Source organism: Falco naumanni, chromosome 15 (assembly GCF_017639655.2).
Source record: "Falco naumanni isolate bFalNau1 chromosome 15, bFalNau1.pat, whole genome shotgun sequence".
NCBI classification, from domain to species: Eukaryota; Metazoa; Chordata; class Aves; order Falconiformes; family Falconidae; genus Falco; species Falco naumanni.
In genome coordinates this window covers 10,206,074-10,222,849 of record NC_054068.1, presented here as the reverse complement: position 1 = coordinate 10,222,849, position 16,776 = coordinate 10,206,074, and the positions used below count along the sequence as shown (strand labels likewise).

Sequence of the window (16,776 nt, the reverse complement as noted above, 5' to 3'; positions counted from 1 at the left end):
AGTCTTCTCACTGCCCACCCAACAGATGTGTATGGCAGCATATGCACAAAACAGACTCATGGCACAAATAACATCCATCTCAGAAGTATGTTACAGAGAGAACTTACTTCAAATATTCAGCAAAATCCTATGTTGAAAATATAGCTAGTCTCACGTGTATTGGCAGATTTGAAATTCAGGTCAAGATGAGTGAAGCTCAGGTTCTCATGGAATGAAAGGGCTAATTTGTATTTTCACACTGAACTGTAAACATGTTCTTCACAATTTTTTTATTCCTTTTTTATATTTCAAGATCAGACTTATTGCAGAATTTAGGAGGTAGGTGGCACGTGAGTTGGTGAGAGACGTGCATTCATGTTGCACATCATTATTCCCAGCATTAGTCGTGTTGGTGGGATCCCTGGGTTTGCAGTGGCCTCTGTACGTGGGCTGAGGACAGGCCCTGAAGCCGGATGCCTGTAAGTTTCTTGGCAGCAAAAATGGTAGCTCCTGATCATGACACCAGAGTGTTGTTTGCTTTGTGTTTGTGGTGGAAACATACCTGCATAGACCCTTCAAATGGAGTAGGGTGCCGAACTGAAATCCACAGGTGGATCAAGCAAACTCTGACCATGAATTAAGCTGGTATCCAGCTCTGGGTTTGCTAAGGTCTGTTCTCCTAGTTCAGATTCCGATGAGCTCTTCAAAGGCATGGGTGAGGAATTGTTGTACCTTAGTGGTTATGAGCTGGGCATCTCTCCATTCTAGCAAATCTCTGATTTACACAAATAATCACTGCCTGCTGTGTTCTAGGGTGGAAGGGAAGCCAGTCATGTCAGGGCTAAACTTTGAGGGATTTTTGATTTCTAAACCCATAAGATAACAAAAGGAAAGATACTTGTTTTTTTTAAAAAATACACCAAAATATTTTCATGGCTGACAAATTTCTCATAAAGACAGAGAACCTCTTATTTTATTCTTGGCACTAACATTTGAACATCTTTATTAAACTTCTGGGACCTGAGCAAAAACTGGAGTTATGAACGCATGACAAAAATAACCATGAAGATTTCTTACAGAAAGCTCAGCTGCTAGAAATGATCAGTTACCTCTATGCTGCGAACCTGTGCTTTTTAAGAAAAGATAAAGGATTAGATGGCCTGATTTAAGCCTGTAGTTTTTTTGATATGTGCCCTGGCAATAAAAAAGAATTTTAGAAAAGTTTTTCTATTTTCCATTTGAAATATCAATTGAAGTAATCGATTTACATATGCACAGTGAAGTTCTTTGTTCCATAAAGTGCTATAAATCAGAGGAGCTTATAAACCATGCCCAGTGAGTTTTACCTAGATCCTGTTTGCAGTTTCACTCAGCAGAGGCAGGATATGAAGCAAACCTGACAACAAACCTGTTTGTTAACTGTTTGGGTGGAACTGTCTCTGCCTAAGCTGCTGTTTCATGGCATAATTTCAGTGCTAGCATTTGTTTTAAAATGTTTAAGAAACAGTTTTATGATCTTATGTTAAAGAGCAAAACTTCGGCAAATACTTCTTGTTACAATGCAGTGCAGCTGTAGCAGGCATAACGAATAAAGCCCAGGTTTGTGGACAAAGCAGGAATGATTTGTTAATTGAGTTTATCTTTTGCTTTCAAATTCATGTGTTTTATTGTTTGTAACTTCACATTCTTCTCTCTAGTATACTGTATTATTCTAAGGCTTTCATATGCTAAATTAATTCGGTGTCCTTTTCTCCTGTTAGTCACCCTTTATTTAAGGATAAAAAGTACCTCCTGGAGATACCACAGATAAATTACAAGTCAGCTTTTCTGTGATTTGTTTCCGTTATATTGGTTGTTGTTACAAGTCACAAATTAACCTAAGATGAGAAGCTTTTGTAAATCATTGGAGTATCTTTGCCTTTGACTAATATTTTCTCCTACATAAACATCTATAATACCGTATGCTTTTACAAATTATATAATGTTTTCTAATCAGTGGAGGCAGGGACACATTGATTAACTATACCTTTGTTAACTGCAGTAGCAACCAACTTTTAATGCTTTTGGTAGCTAAGAATGGAACAGATTTTCTCACGGAAATTAATCTTCTTCCATATCTGTTTCCCTTGCATTTCTTTCCTTCCTTTATCTTTATTACAGCATGACAACCAGCACAGTAAGGTACTGTGCACACTGACAGACCCACTATTGCAGAATAGACTTCTCACAAAAAAAGCAGTATCTATTCATCTCTTATGCATAAGTACTTTGTCTCTGCAAGCTGTACAGCAAACTTATTAGCTCGGGGACTTGCTACACTATCTTTAGGATAAGATAAAGCCTTTTCAGCCAACTTTATGTATCAAGCCACTGCTTGTAAAATACCTTGTCAGAATAAGTTGCTCTTTTTGAACACAGAGATCAAGAAACTTTTAAAATAAGAATCGCTGGTCATTTAGAACAGGGGCTGTAAAACCTGGTATTCCAGAGTTAGGATGCTAAAGTACCTGGGGCACTTTAAATTTGAGATTTAGGAGACCTAGTCACTGATGTGTTTATGTAAACTCTCCTCTAAGCCTTAAACAAATCTCTCAGCAGGAGAGAGATGCCAAAACTGGATAGTATACATGGTGGCTTTCACCTCCTCTTGGCATTGGTCACAATAAATCCATAGCACCTTAAAGACAGATACTAAGTCACCCCCCACTCTGATAAAACATACCGCATCAAACCATAGCACAGCATACACCTGCTTGCTTCAAACAGTACTGTCTGTAACTGTCCACACTGCAAGTAAAATCCTTTCCTTAAGAGTTTACAGGAGAAATTTGCAGTATCATTTCTGTCTCTTTTCCATTATGAATGAGCTTTGGCAACATAATCTAGATATTACAAAACAGAACTACAAAAAAGTACAAAATACCTCTTCTTTTAAACAATCTGGGAATATTGTGGTATAGCCCAAGAAAGCCAGAGATTTTCCTCTTCCAGTGTCAATTGTAAACAGCTCTGCTTTTGTCTGCACTTAATTTGGTTTAAGTGCCATCAAAGTTAGGCCCAAAGGATTCTGTGGGTATGTATAAAATGCATAGCCTGTCTGCTGGTATTTCTTGAATTATTGAATGCATTAGAAGAGATTTTTGGTGGAAGTAAAAAACCTGAGAAATGAACTTCATAATTGAATGACAGCAAACACCATTTATCCCTTACCTGAGTCACAGTTGGTGAAGGTTCGGTTTGTTCCCAAGTCAGGCAAACTAAAATCAGCAATATCCCAAAATATTAAGCAGTACACAGAAAATGAAGATCAAATAGAAAAATCCACTTCTCTTTTCGTTAAGCAATACTGGGAGTGTTCAGTTCTCCAGTCTCCAAGGTTTTCCAGCTGGGAGTCAGCCTTTTCCCATCCTGCATCCCGGCATCCTGTTATTGTTCCAAATCTTAGTAATACAGTGAGAAAAGGGAGTGGAGGAAACAAGATAAACTTAGCCTTATTATTGCTATACCTACTTACTTGTTGCTGACTCTAATGAGGGAGCTGAATAAAAGGAAATTGGCTCTGACAGAAACACAAAAGTTGGTATGTTATTTAGTATTGTTTTATAAAGAGTTTTAGGAGTTAGCAAACATCTGAATAGTACTTTAAATAGTGCCTGGTATTTGATCAGCAGAGCCTATACCTGTTTTGCACAAACTGGTTTCAGAGAAGTTTGGAGATGCCCTGTCTATAAGGATTTTTATACCTGCAAGCAGAAAAGCTAAGGCCCTTATAAGAATGTGGCCAGGTTCCTGTAAGGCTCTGTCACCACTGGATGTAGATTTATGACCCTAGAAGCAAGACAGCATAGGTGGGCATTCCAGAACAAGAAAATGTTTGTAACACCTTGATTATGGTTAATTTTAAGTCTTGAGAGCACTTAGGGCAAACAGAAGGGAAAGATTCAGCATCTGTGTGACATTCCTGAGGATGGCTTGCTGGGCCGTGGCAAAGCACAGGCATCAGTGTCTCTAATACTGTCACCCACATAAAACTTAGGCCAGGATATCGTTCAGTGAGCCCAGCCTGATGAGCCAGTGGGCTTTTTTACAGCCTAGCCTGAGGACTCAAACCTTTCTGCAGTATGGTGATGCATTCTTCAGTGCTGCCTGCTGTTTTCTGACCCCTATCTGCATTTTGAAACTGAACGCAAGGGTGTATCTCTGGCATTCTACAGTACAAATGGAAGAGGAATTTTTTTACTAAATAATGCAGAAGGAAATCTGAGAAGTGTGGAACTTAAAACTCACTTTTTTTTTGAACCAGTTATAATAAATGTGGACAAATGTTCAATGTATCTTAAGTAGGACTTTAAATTATAATGTTCCACAGTTAAATACTCTCATGCCCTTATTTGTCATCACAGTCCAGCACAGGTGATGGCATTGATTTCCCGGCTTGCTAGAAGGCTGAGGTTGGTTAGACTGTTTCACATTTTTATGATGTACAGCAGCAAAGATGAACAGCTTTTTAAAATATTTGATGCATTAATTATTCAGAAAAGTTAAGCAACTAATGAGGAGACATTTTTCAAAGTCTTACGTAAGGAGACCAACCAGAGTTAAGTTTTCTTACAAGAAAATAGGCCGTTCCTGTGACATTACTGAGAGAAGAGCAGGGAGGATGTTGATAGGAGTTTTCCAGGGAACGGCAGTTATCTGGTCAGGATGCAGCTCAGTGATAATCTGGCATGCACAGCAGACAACGGTCCCAGATATGATTTACTTTTGCAAATGACTTCAACCGTATTTACAACCGTTGCATAGCCTTTGATGTTCATATCTGTGGACTTGGGAGTGAGCATGCTATTTAGCTAATCTAAACAAAGAATGAGGATAAGGGAGCCCTTCACGTCCGCTGCTCAGAAAAGGAGAAGAGAAACCCCCCATGTTCTCTATATATGCCCCGAGACATAGATTATCAAGGTCTGTTTTGATGCCAGCTGCATAAGCTTTATTAGTTGGTTTATTTTATCTCTACAGAAAGTTTCAAGGAAAGAAGTGAGAAAGTTTCTATAGGTATTTTCAGCATGCTGTGTTTCAGAGCTCAATAGTATAACTGAAAACCATTTATAAGCTTTGACGAAGGTACTTTCATTTGAATTTTAGAAACCTGATTTAATATCTCAAGACCACATTATGCTTTATACATTTCATCTCTGCTGAACGGATTCTTTAAGTCTTGTTTCTGGCTGTGTCCATTGGGATTTTAACAAATGAACACCCTATCTTTGCAGCCCTCTCCAAAGGTGGCAAAACTCCTACTGGTTCAGACCATGCCATGCCCTCTGGTTAATCCCAGACATTTGTCCTGCTACTCTTCCTAGGTGATGAATTTCATCATGTTTTCAAAGCTGCTGACTCCGAATGCTAGCAAGCATGTTTTCTTGTAGATCTTCAGCTTTCAGACTTCTTTCTCTTTATCATTAGGGCCAAATCAACAGACTTCGGAAAAATTCCTTGGTGACTGGTATCTTTTCATAGAATCATAGAATCATTTTGGTTGGAAAATACCTTTAAGATCATCAGGTCCAACCGTTAACCCAGGACTGCCAAGTCCACCACTGAACCGTGTCCATAAGCACCACATCTACATCACTAAGCACCACATCTTGCTTTGCAAGCAAGGAGGTAACATTTTAAACCAAATACTAATTCACACCAAGTTTTGCTACTGAGAAAAATCAATGCACGATGAGACATTAGCAGATATACCTACCTTTTAGGTGCCTCATTTTATGCCAGAAATCCTATTTAATAGTGAAACTTCTGGAGGTGAAAGGGGTAGGTAAAAAGTTAATAGAATCCTTGGCATCTAACAACTTTCCACTACTATGTGTGACTCATGGATGGAGCTGGTGGCACGAGTAAAAGGAGCGATAATGATTTACTTTACATTTCACAGTGTTTTTCTGCATTTCCTTTTTCCAAATGACACCAGGCCTTTTTCATTGGTCTGTTCACCACTGCTGTACAAGTTTTCTTCCATGTTATGTCCAGCTTTCCCTACTGGACCATTTCTCTTTTTCTCTCAAGTTTTCCCACAGATGTTTGCTAGCTGCTGTTTTTTGACTTTGTGGCACCTGGATTAGATGTGTCTGGTTCAGATCAGCATCTCTTTCTGTGAAACTTTGTAATGTTAGCCTATGTTACTTCAGTGCTGGTGTCTGAGCAATCTTCCAGACTATTTATGCTAGTAAAGTTTAAAACAGTCTTTCCTTTCTTGTATAAAAGGGGTAAAACTCAACTTTGCTTTGAAGATGCTTGTGCATAGTTTGAATTTTACATTTCTGGGAATCTAATAACTGTCATCTTGCTACTGCTGAAAGGAACAATGTGTTATAATGGGCAGAAACAGAGCCCTCATTTACTATGCTAAATCTATTACATTTGACTGCTCTCACTAACACAGATACTTGTGAGTGGGTTAGTATAAGTTAGTGAAATTGATAACTGCACAGAATAAATATGAGATTAAAGCTTGCATCTTTTTTCAGAATTACATTTTGTTTATTGCTGAGGAGATTGGTCAGGTGATCTGAAACTCCAATTTCATTACTTTCTGCTTAGTCAGCAAGGCAGGCTGACTCTTATGTTAATAGCTTTTGGTTATATCTTGTTTCAGTTTTTCACTGTAGTGCTTGTTTGCTGTCTCATCTGATCAGTGCTCTGTGAAGTTCTCGTCAAAGAATTCATGGAAACCATGGTTTTAGGATCAAGTTCAATGCTTTCCTAACCAGCACTAATTCCAGTAAAGTTGCTAAAACAGCCCATGCCTTTCATTGAGTAAACATGGATATTTTTTTTTTCTTTGCAAGTGATTCTAATTACGGTGAAATTCCACATGATAAATAAGCCCTTCTTAATAAGCACCGTCATCAAAACCAAAGACTGCTATTGTCACAGCTGCAACTAATGATGTTTTAATTTCTTAAAAGCAGTCATCCTAATATCCAACTCTTCACTGGAGAAGGGCTTTACACTTGGCAATGCAGCTCAAGAATGCTTTTGTAACAGTTTGTAAAGGTTAGACCTAGTAGTCTGTCTTGCTAAACCCAGCACATTACAGGCACTATGGAAGTGAAGGTCTGCCAAGATTTGAAATTCAGTCACAGCAGTAATATTGTGTTAGTATTTTTATGACCAGCTAAGAATTATGGCAGGGTAGAGCATAAGCTTTCCTTCAGTTATAAAAATAAACTTGAAATGCTGATTTTGAATAGCTCAGATAATTGTTGTAAAATCCCTCTCATTTTAAATTTGCAATTGTATCTGACTGTTGTCTGAAACCTCTCTGGAAGAAACATTACTTAAAGTTTAAAAAATAACAATTACTGCTCCATGTGGAAAGCATAATATCTGCACCATGTTGTGTTGTTATTTCTGGGATTTTTAATCAGGGCAGTGCAGTGCTCTTAGTCATTTCCACTTGGTAACTGTTTTCCTTTTTGTCACAGATGAGGTGCGTATCCTGGAGTGAGTCTGACTCAGCTTCCTTTTGTCAGGTTTGTTAAACAAAGAATGTAGCCCTGCTTTTCTTTTATTTTTATTTTTTTTGTTTTTTTTTGTAATATAAGGCGTATTAAAAAAACTACTGAGGTATTTTAGTTAGAACTGGTGGAATTGAACGTTTGCTGGGGACATGCGATGGCATTTTTCTTAAGTGTTTTCCAGAGTACTGTTGTGGCTGTACCATATGCATTTCATTAATCTGGATCTCTCGTGGAAGGTTAAATCCAATGCTCCATAATCAGGCAAATCTCTCATCATATATGAGACCTCTGGCTGCATAAAGACTAATGACTGCAGGATTTGCGTCTAAAATGCTCAGCAGGGATTGATCCCAAATGATCTTGTTTCCTTGTTTGGAAATTACAGGAAAAAATAGATGTTAGAAAATGTGCCCATATTGTACTAAAACTTAGTAGCACCCTGAGCAGGAGCTGTAAAACGGAACTGCCTTACCAATGGACTGAAAGAAAGGAATCATGAATCCCTTTGTTTTGTTCATAGAAAACACAATCTGCGGGGATTTTAACAAGCAAGGTTGCAGGCTAACTCAGGCACATTAACCTTGATATGTGATTTGAGTTTGAAGAGCCACTCTATGCAGAAATTAAATATTTTCCAGAAATGTTTTTTGATAAACGGTCATTTCAGTGAAACTTTTTCTCCCAAAGAACATATCTGCTTTAATTGAAATGTCCCTTAAAATAGAAACGCAAAGCAACACAGTCTTTTCTTCTCCCACTTAAACCAAAATGATGAAAATCATTACCTTTCATTCATTAACACTGCTGATTGTAGAAGCAGCACAGTGTTCACCTCCGGTAATGTAAATGGGAAGCTCATGTTTTGGTGTAGAAGATTTTCTCTCTCTCTCTCTATTATGCCAGGTTTGAAATGAGAAGGACAACATCCATTTTAATTTTTGGTAAAGTTTGCAGTGCAAACACTCTTTATGCCTGTGGCATTAATTTTAAAAATAAACAGAACCAGAGTCTGTAGTAGGTGATGGAGGGGTAGTGCTGTGGGGCTGCTGGGGCAAGAGGGACTGGGGAGGTTTCCCTCTGAGCCTTGTCCTGTGTTTTCTCTGGACGCTGTGCTCGTGTCCTGACTGTGTGCTGCGATTCGTTGCTCTGTAAGGGATGCAGCATATCAGCAGGACGGAGCTGGAGAGAAGGAGGGATATGCCCTTCTCTCCTTCCTTCCTACATTATTTACATAACACACATGCCCATCCTGATACGGGCTTTCATATGACATTCTCCCCATTGATGGGTCAGATGTTGCCAGCTGAAACTCCTGGCTGCAAGCTCCTGACTTCGGTGGGTAGGGTGACCAAGGGCAGCAGACCTCGGTCCCTGCGCTCAGCAACACTGTTTGACTTGTTCCGAAGTTGCACGTCTGCTAGGGAGCTCTAAAACAGAAGATTTGAGATAAACTTTAATAAAGGTTGAAATGATGTTGATTTTTCTTTCAAAAACCACTGAAACCTATTTTTTTTTTTTGCCTTTTACTGTTCTGTGAGAGCCTCAGGGGAGATAAAAAGTCAGGTTACTGCTTGAACTGCAGGCTCTATACCAAATGACCATTCCAGACATCGGAAAGATGTCATCCCAAAAGCTGCAGCACACAAATAGCTCTGTGGTGCTGGGATTCGTGTGGCTAATCAAGTGCAGCAGGAGTTTTATCTTGAGAGTAAGATTATATGGTACTGAGGTGGAAAGAGCAGGTACAACAAAGTGTATGTCACACAACTGGGGCTGCTTTCAGGGTGATGCTGGGGCGCCATTCTCCTCAGTGTCTTTCCCAACGCTTATGCACTGTATCCGCTTGCACACTTGCCAGAGAAGGCGTGTGTCTCACTAGTGCTTTGTTCTGTGCTAGATGAGTCTGCAAATAAACAAGTTCCTGGAAGGGAAGTTGCACTGGGTGTTTACAGGACATGAGGTGACCCATATCTGAAATGCTTTCATTGATGCCCCTTGAGGTCTCTAGATATTCCTTTTATCTTGTTACATTGAACTGCCTACACTCCAGTGGTTTAATCTCCACGTGTGAAGTCATGCCATTGACGTTAGTGTCTCCTGAACCAGGTCATGGATCACCTCTCCCTTCCCCCCCCAGTTTCATCATGCAGGGGTGGGCAGAAGAGCTCTGCTGCTGCGCTTGGAGCACCTTCCAGCAATGCTCGGCTGTGCTTTATTGAGGCGCGTGCACACACGTGCTGTCTTGCTGCTGCTCAGCCATGGCCCTGCTGGGAGCACGGCGTGCCAGCCCCAGCTGGTTGGCAGATCACGGTTGGGGCTGGCCAGATCTCTCTGGCATATGGTTTCATGGAGTGGGAGAGAGGCTGCAACACCCTGCTATTGATGTGTGAGGTGCCAGTGACGGGATGGAGAAGTGCGAGGCGTGGGGTCTGGGCTCCGCTGCACGGCACAGACTGTGTGTGAGACTCCACAGGCTTCTGCGACAGAGATCAGATGGACCCGAGTCTCAAATTGCTGCCACCCTTTTCCCAAGGGCACAGGATTTCAGACTGAGGTTTTGTTTTGTTAAAGTAGCTCAAGGGAAAAGGGAAGGCAGTACACGTGCTTTCCATAAAAGCTGTTTGTGGATCTGTCCACTGGGCTGAGCATGTCTGAGCGTTTGCCAAAAGGAGAGTGGGGAGAGCTGCTCTGAAAGAATTCTTGCTGAGGAGCTGGAGTCTGGGAGCCAATGCACTAATGCCTTGTAAACCGGTTCAGTGACTTTTACTCATTTATATCCACTCTCTTTATTATACCCTCAGACCTAGGCTGCCTTATTTCTGGTTTTGCTGCCAAACACTGTGCAAATGCAGATGGTTTAAGTGTATCGCTGACAGTCCCCCACGTATTGTTCTATCCGGCAGTCTGCATTGTGCCTCTTTTAGCCAGTGAGTGTATGTGTTAGAAATCCTAATGGCTTGGAAATCAGTCAGTATAGATTTTTTTCCCCCAACCCATTGAAACTGAGCCATCTTTATGGAGGCAACAGCAGCTAGTATTTTCCTTTATTTAAATGCTGAAGGCCATTCTCTGCTATGATGTTGTCTCCTCTGCAGTGAAGCTGCTCTGATTTTACTAGTTTGAATTTAGCCACTACGGTGGAATGTGGAATATAAAGTTTCAGTCTTTCCCTAGAACGGATAAAATAACATTTAATTGTTAATGGAAGGAATATATTTATAATTGGATAAATATATTTGTAGCTTCCGACAGCACAAGTGTGATGGAAGATCTGATGACATCTGGATTTGGGTTTAGGTTTTCTTGTTTGTAGTTTTGGCATAAAGAAGTATCCTGCAACTAGTCAGGGAAACTAGTCAACACTAGAAACCTTCAACAGATTGAAGGGCTTGGTCTATAAAATGCCAAATTTCAGTGGCTATGATCTTTGCAATGCAGTGGAAAAGTCATTTTTAATCTTCTGGTTACCTGTGAATTGCTCAGTTTGATAGTGCTGGGGCATGGGACTGGTCTTCCCAGCTACATGCTAACACTCCGGAGCTGTACGGATCTCATTGCAACTCTGCTAACTGAGGGAATAATGCAGAATGAAAAATGTGTAATGAATAATGAAAAGACTCAAGCTTTAGGAATTAATGATTCATGCTGAAATATATCTGCCTTGGAAAAATTTCTTTTGCTGATATTTCATCTTGCATGTACAAATGGTTATGCTGTGCCCATCCCTGTGCTCTTTTACAGAGATTAAAAAGAATAAGAGTTGGTTACTAACATCCAAACAGAATCTCAAAGGAGAGAATATGTATATTTAAAAGCACAATGGAAAATTTAGGACAGTTAAATCCTTGCTTTGACTTTTCAGGATTTACATTAATTTTGGAAATTCAGAGAAACAGAAAAATGATTGATCTTGCTGGTTTGCAGAGGTTGTACATGAACACTTCTATTAGGATCTATATTCTGAGCGTGCTCCTGAAAAAGTATGCCACTAAATTAATTTATAGCGTAAAGATATATTTACAATAAACAAGAGGAAAGGTAAATGTTCTTGAATTACTGCAAGTAGATTTACAGCTATTTTGACTTGTCACCAGTTTAACACAGCAGAAAATTATGCTGATTTAACTTTAAAAAGAAAAGGCATATTTTTAAAACACTAGGATTTTCAAAAAAACCCACCCTTTGTGTATTATAGGCACAGTAAGTCTAGTATTTTTAGATGTGCTTCAAGTATGTATGAAATAAAGCAGCTGGTAATTAATATAATTTGTGTTACAGAGTAACTGATAGCCTCCTCTGAAGGCTGCTGAGGCCAAACCCCAGAGCAACAGATCCCAAATCCAGGCCCTTCGGTGGATGGGGCAGTTCAGCCAGAGCAGGTCTGACCCAGACCTTTACCCTGCCCTCCCCTCAACCCAGCGTTCTGTGGCTGTTTCTGTGGTCTGAAGCACAGAAACTCTGTGAACGTGAGGATCTGGCCTCTTTGAATATTGGACTGAAATAGTTGAATGTTAGCACGTTTCTTCCTCAAAGCTGTATGGAATAGAATTGACTATTTTACTTGGAAGGGACCTACGATGATCATCTGGATTTGGCTTCAGCAAGGCTGAGCTAAGATCTGATTAGAAAAACTTTCTTATGATGCTTCCAGTGTTTCCTGCCCAGGGTTTCCGATGACAAAGGAACTGGCTTTCTTGAAGAATTTTGTTGTTTCCTTCCCCGACCTTGGCCGGCGTCTGCAGGTGTACAGCAGCACAGTGAGAAATGCCTTCTACGTGTTTCCTTTACGTTTTCAGAAAGGTTGGTTTAAGGGAGGCTTGGATGAAATATGAGCCATTTGTAACCATCCCTATGGAGCATTATCACAGCTAGGGCTGCACATAGGAAATGAGTGCAGAAGTGTTCTGAAGTGTAAGCATTAGATGTGAGCAGATTTTAAAAATCTGGCTTGTTGGAAACAAAAAGGCACCTAACCCAACAGCAGTGAAATGCAGTGAGTCAACAAGCTGGAATGCGCTGTTGGCTGTGGGTGATGCTCTTTCGTGGCTTCCATCTGGGTGGGGAGAGAAAATGCATGTGGCGTGGCTCTGGAGAGAACATTTCAGTTCAAGTGGGAGGGGGTCCTGACTGTGTGGGATTTCACTGTGGGTAAAAGATGCCTTCTCCAGCCCAGCGCGGGACAGCTTGTCTAGCACTAAAATAAGGAAGCACATCTGTGTGTCACAGAGTATTTGTTTCCCATGTACTCTTTGACTGTCATAGCAAAGATTTTCTGTCCTGTCTTATCTGGAGGAAAAAAAAATAATAAAAAGATGTTACTGCTATCATTACAAAAAGTAGATTTGTTTTAAAAGAGGTCAAATTAAGACTAAAACAATGGGTACCTGAGCATGATTTGACAGTGGTGCTACACCTATAGGCAGGCTGAGATATTTAATACGCTGCAGGAAAGCCTGTAACATTATTCTTTTCTTTTATGATGAGTCAGTTTACACTGTTTGAGTGGACTTGATCTCTGATAATTATACAAGTGTAAATATAAAGAGCTTCTGCTAAGGCTGTAAACAACAGTTGTGTAAACACTTTTTACAATAGCTTGAATAAAAGTTGAAAGTGTGGATTTACTTCTTTTGCAGTAGTTAGACACCAGTTCAGGTGTCTTGGCTGTGTTTGAAAAAATGCTGTGCTTTTTTTGGCTTGACAGTCTGGAGGTAGAGAGGAAAATAAAGAGCAGCTGTAGTCAGAGAGTTGAACTATTCAACAAGGGCTTAATGCATCACAAATCAGGAAAATGAGAAATTCCGGGTTTTGATTTGCCTTTACAGATCAAGAGACCAAGTAGCATTTGAGAAAATGAGGCCACTATGTCATGTGCCTTTGTTAATAAATATGGACAAATATAGTTTGAAGTATAAATGTATGGTTTGTGAAAACTAAAGAATTTAGTGATCTAACAATCTTTGCTTGATTCTGCTTATTGCTGGAATGTCAGAAAATTTCTTTCTTCTACTTCCTAGGAGAAGTTGTGCCTATTAGGCAGAGCAGTGTATTTGCATGCACCTTTATTGAGAAGGTGTAGCCAAGAGCCTGGGGTGCTGGAGATATTCCTTGGCATGGAGTGGACTGGCATGCTGGTTTGAAGGGAATTGCTGGGACTAAACAAGTGGTGATGGTTGGGTGACTGCAGATATTCCTGTCACAAAGTTGAGAATTTGTTTTTTCTTTGGCTGTTTATGGGTTCCCGTCTCACCCCCTCCTTTTCCAGCCAGCACACTGCATTTCCTCCTTTTTCCCTGCCCAGTCCATGTGCACTGAACATCCTTCCCCTGCTCCCTCCTGCAGCTCCTCTGGTTTTTCTCTGGTGCTGCTTGCTTCTGTCGCACCTACCAGATTGTTCTGTGCTGCAGATGAAACCGTGCCTCTCAAACCTCTGAAGAGCAGAAGGGAGCAGTCCCCCTCCTGCAATACCAGGGCATCTAGGGTGATTGAATCGGGCATTCCTGCTTTGCTGATTTTTCCCAGCAACAATAATTATAGCCCACCCAATGCCAAAAATATTTTCTGGGATGACTGGATACGCATACCATAAGCCACTCTAGGACAGTGTGATGTAGGAGCTTGTTCTGGTGCTATGTGACTAAACCGCCTCATGTTAGCTTCATTGGCACCTCATCTACAAAAACGTGTGCAGTGCCACAAACAACGATCAGACCTGCTGGGACCATTTGCTGATGAAGTTTATTATGATGTCCAGAATGAAATAGGGCCCTGTTGTGCTCAGCGTTGGGCAGACGGCACATTGGTTTGAAGTGTTCAGTTCAGACTTAGCCTACAAAGTGCTCTTTTCTCCACTCCTGCAAGGGGTTGAAGGCACCGGGGTAACATTTTTATTGACTTAGCTGGCTGTAGCTTAATGAAGTTTTAGAAGTGAGCTTATTTTAAATTCTGTGACTGAATATCACCAAAAGGATGGTCAAGCGTTGGAACAGGCTGCCCAGGGAGGTGGTTGCATCACCATCCCTGAAGGTGTTTAAAAAAGGTGTAGATGTGCTTCTTAGGGACATGGTTTAGTGGTGGACTTGGCAGACCTGGATTAATGGTTGGACTTGATGATCTTAAAGGTCTTTTCTAACCTAAATGATTCTATGATTCTATGAAACAAATCTGTGATCAACTTAAATATTATTACCTATTGATTTCCTTATTGACTTCATGGTTTTTGTGTATCATATCTCTTTAAGGATGGCTTAGATTTTTCATTTTGGATTCTGATCTATGACCCACAATTTTATGATAATACAACTAGCTCTGTACCCCATGTTGGGGAGAATTGTCCCATTTCCTTTAGGAGTACTGCTAGCATGAGTGAGGTGATCTGAATTTTGGCTTTACTACCGGAGGCTGATATGACTTGGAAGTGTATCTTTCTGAAGTAGTAAGGAATATAATGGTGATTTTAAAGGCTTTTATTACCATTTAAAATCAAATGCTGCCTTCATTTTCTGGAAAGCAGAAGCTGACTTCTGGTTTTAATTGGATTGGTTACATTTTGTTATATGCATTATATAACTCTTTAGTGTTAGTTACTTCCAGTTGTATAAATGATGCAAATACAAAGCATTTCACCAGCAATAAAAACCTAAACTGATGATGCTGCAAAGATGTATACCATACACATACTGAACTCCTACCATCCCTTCAGGGCAGGCCTGCTTGCTGTCAAGGGTTTCTTCTTCATTCTCTTCAAGGGTTTAACGGTTGTTGTAGGGATCTGTAGGGCCAAAGGATCTTTGAAGCTTAGGAGAGCAAAATGTGGAACATACCCGATGAAGTCAGGTGTGAGGTATTCTGCTCCCTGATGACCTCTCTGTGACCGTTTCTGTCCATCTGTCACAGAGTGAAACTGCGTTGATCTTGCCAGGTGGTGCTCTGGAGTTCAAGTACCCCAAGTATTTCCCATGACATTTGTTGCATGTGCTTGCTTAGTGGATGACCTATGAAATGTCCCCCCTCCTTGGTCACAATAGGAGATTTTTGCTGAAAAGAAAATAAGCAACTAATTTCTCAGCCTTTTGAAGGCATTCAGTTAAAGCCACGCGTCATGTTGCAAGGGGAAGATGCAATCTGGATGCCAGTAAATGCTGTCAAATACACTTTGAATAAAATAGTATGTGGGAATGGGATTTTTTTTTTTTCTTTCTGAATACAGTAGCTCTGGTTTGTTTTGACCCATCTGTGCTTCTATCGAAAGGATTTCCGCTGGATAACGGAGCTTGGGACAGGAAGTACATTGTGTTTGGACTTTTGCTGAAATAAGGTATAGACTGTTGTAAAATCTTAAACTTATACCTTTAAAGTGGGCTTTTCTCTATTGCAATTGTTTTTTTTTTCACACGTTAGAAACTGGCCATTGGGGAAACAAAGCAAAATTTAAGGAAAAGGAGAGAATTGTTGTTGGTTTTTTTCCTGTTGGTATAGTATTTTAATGCTAATATGTTTTAGAAATAGAAGGGAAAAAGAAGGGTCCCATTTTAAAAATAAAACATACTCCCTTTGCTGTGTGTGTCGGCTTCTGCAATAGATAAGGGTTGTGTCCCACTTTCTCTACATCTGAAATCCCCTCCTGAAGAGCTGTTGTGACCCAAGATATGGTAATCACCTTGCATGCTGATATGACTTCAGCAGAGAGACATCTTCTGCCCTGTTAGTGTCTCTTCTGTGGCTATGACATCTGTCTGTCTTTTTTTCTGTATTTAAGGACAGCTTTTAAAACACAGTATCATTAGCATTGGCCCATTAAAATCAATGATCACACTGGTAGATTAAGTAACAGAACATGTAGATTAGTGATACAGGAAAATCAACAGCAGTAGAAGGGTTTCATCTTTAGGGTTTAATTTTTTTCTATGCTGATAGTGTAATGGTGCTTTTAATTCTGAATTCAAAATGTATTCTGGCATTTTGTTTCATATGAGCAGCCTGAGTTTTAAAACAATCGGTTTGCTTATGTATACACAGTGCAATAATAACTACCCCTATAGATTCCCCTATAGTTCCTATAGGAACTGTGTTCCTTGAGTTTTGTGACCTGTCCCAAAGTCACAGCCGTACGTAAAATAGCAAAATCTTTCATTACTGAGGACTTTTTTGTAAATGTGAATATCTGTACTGTGCAAAGGCAAACCCTATTATTAATTCCCTCTGATTTTAAAAGGAAATTTTCTCAGTAATCTTATGGGTATTTTTTTTGTTTGATGTGTGTTAATTA

At 40.0% G+C, this 16,776-nt stretch overlaps 1 protein-coding gene across 2 annotated transcripts in view; it reads right to left on the bottom strand.

Annotated features, from left to right (window-relative positions):
* Positions 1-3,401, bottom strand: part of CDH5 (cadherin 5) — a 28,848-nt gene extending 25,447 nt beyond the window's left edge. Inside the window, exon 1 of one of the 2 annotated variants that reach the window (XM_040615079.1) lies at positions 3,190-3,401. The gene's annotated coding sequence lies outside the window, so the exon portion shown is untranslated. The remainder of the gene's footprint in view (positions 1-3,189) is intronic. The other variant, XM_040615078.1, reaches the window with a different exon arrangement.
* Between the last annotated feature and the right edge of the window lie 13,375 nt (positions 3,402-16,776).